The sequence below is a fragment of the Chiloscyllium plagiosum genome, chromosome 27 (assembly GCF_004010195.1).
Source record: "Chiloscyllium plagiosum isolate BGI_BamShark_2017 chromosome 27, ASM401019v2, whole genome shotgun sequence".
NCBI classification, from domain to species: domain Eukaryota; kingdom Metazoa; phylum Chordata; class Chondrichthyes; order Orectolobiformes; family Hemiscylliidae; genus Chiloscyllium; species Chiloscyllium plagiosum.
The window spans coordinates 50481644-50484231 of NC_057736.1; positions in this window are offsets into that span (position 1 = coordinate 50481644).

Here is a 2588-nt window from a genome sequence, read left to right on the forward strand (position 1 = left end):
TCAGATATCTGTCCACCAGGAAAGCTCTGCAGACGACATTAGTGAAATGATCTGTAAACCTGGACTGGATATCTATCCAGCATTGGGAGAAGTTCAGAACACAGCAGTACATTGATCTATAAACCCGGACCAGACATCTGTCAAGAACGGGGAGCTGTGCAGACCACAACAGCGCATTGATCGATAAACACAGACTAGATATCTGTCCAGCTCGGGAACTATTCAGGCCACAGCAGTGCATTCATCTATAAACCCTGATTAAATATCTGTCCAGCATGGCGAAATTTGCAGACCACAGCAGTGCATTGATATATAAACCAGGCCAGACATCTGTCAAGTCCGGGGAGCTATGCAGACCACAGCAGTGCCTTGCTGTATAAATCCGGACGAGATATCTGTCTTTCACCGGGTGCTTGGTAGAACACCTCATTGCATCGATCAAGAAGACTGGCAAAGTTCTCTGTCAACCAGGGCTGCTGTGAAGATCACAGCAATGGATTGAGGTATAAACCCGAGATATCTGTTTAGCACGGGGAACTGTACAGACTACAGGATTGCATTGATCTATAAACGTGGGTAGTATATCTGTCCAGCAGGTGAGCTGTGCAGACCACAGTAGTATGTTGATCTATAAACCCAGAGTAGATATGTCCAGAATTGGGAGATAGAAAGACCAGACCAGAGCATTGATCTATAAACCCGGATTAGATATCTGTCCAGCATAGGGAGCTATGCAGACGACAGCAATGCATTGATCTATAAGCTCGGAGTAGATACCTGTCTAGCAATAACGAGCTATGCAGAAGATAACAGTGCATTGATCGATAATCTCGCACGAGATATCTATGCGGCAACAGGGAGACATGCAGACCAAAGCAGTACATTGATCTACAAAAGCGGATTACGTATATGTCCAACACAAGGGGATGTGCACACCAAAGCAGTACGTGGATGAATGACCGGGACCAGATGTCTGGCCAGCAAAGTAAGCTGTGCCGACCACAGCAGTGCATTGATCTATAAATTCAGACTGGATAACTAGTCAGCAGGGTAGAAATATAGACCAGAGCTGTGCATTGAACTATAAAACCGGACTAGATATCTGCCCTTCACGAGGACATGTGCAGACGACACATTTCATTGATGTATCAATCTGGGCGAGATATCTGTCCAGCACACAGAGCGATGCAGACTACAGCTGGGAATTGATCTAAAAATCCGACTAGATATCTGTCTAGCATGGGCACTGTGCAGACCACAGCAGTGCATTGATCTATAAACCTGGTCTGGACATTTGTTCAGCATGACGAGATGTGCAAACTACAGCAGTGCAATAATCTATAGAACCGGACTAGGTATCTGTCCAGCACACAGAGCTTGGCAAGCAGCAGCAGTGCATTGGTCTATAATCACAGACCAGATACCTATCCAGTAGTGGGAGCTATGCAGATCACAGCAGTGCATTGATCTCTAAACCTGGACGAGACATCTGTCTCGCATGGTGAACTGTGCGGACCACAGCAGTGCTTTGATCTATAATAACCGAACTAGGTTTCTGTATAGCACTGGGAGCTATGTATCAACATGGTCTACATATCTGTTCAGCAGGGGAGCTGTGCAGACCACGGCAGTGCATTGATTTATAAACCTGGGTCAGATATATGTCCAGCGCGAGGAGCTGTGCAGACTACAGCAGTGCATTTATTTTAAACCCGGACTAGATATCTGTCCAGACGCGGTATCTGTGCAAACCACAGCAGTGCAGTGATGTATCAAACTGGAGTAGACATCTTTCCAGCACCGGGAGCAGTGCAGACCACAGTAGTGCATTGATCTATAAACCTGGACTAGATATCTGTACAGCACGATGAGCTGTGCAGATCACAACAGTACATTGATCTATAAACCCGGACTAGATATCTTTCCAGAACCGGAAGCTGTGCAGACCACAGCAGTGCAGTGATATATGAACTCGGACGAGATATCTGTCCAGCATCGGGAGCTGTGCAGACCACGGCAGTACAATGATCTGTAAACCCGGACTGGACGTATGTCTAGCACCGTGAGCTGTGCGGACACGAGCAGTGCATTGATATGTATACCCGGACTAGTTTTCTTTCCAACACAGGGAGATGTGCAGACGATAGCAGTGAATTGATCGAGAAACCAACACTACACATCTGTTCAGCATGGGAGCTGTGCAGACCACAGCAGTGCATTGATCTATAAACCCAGTCTCAGTACCTTTCCAGAACCTTGGGCTAAGCAAAACACAGCAGAGAGGACCGGAGAAGATCTCTGTCCACCAGGGGATCTGTGCAGCCGACAGCAGTGCATTAATCTCTTAATCGTGACTAGATATCTGTCCATCACGGAAGCTATGCAGACCATAGCACAGCATTGACCTGTAAGCCAAATCAGATATCTGTCCAGTAGGAAAGCTCTGCAGACCAGATCAGTGCAATGATCTGAAAAACCCGGACTGGATATCTGTCCAGCATCGAGAGATGTTCTGACCACAGCAGTGATTTGATCTCTAAACCCACACTAGATATCTATCCAGCATGGGAGCTCTGTACACCACAGCA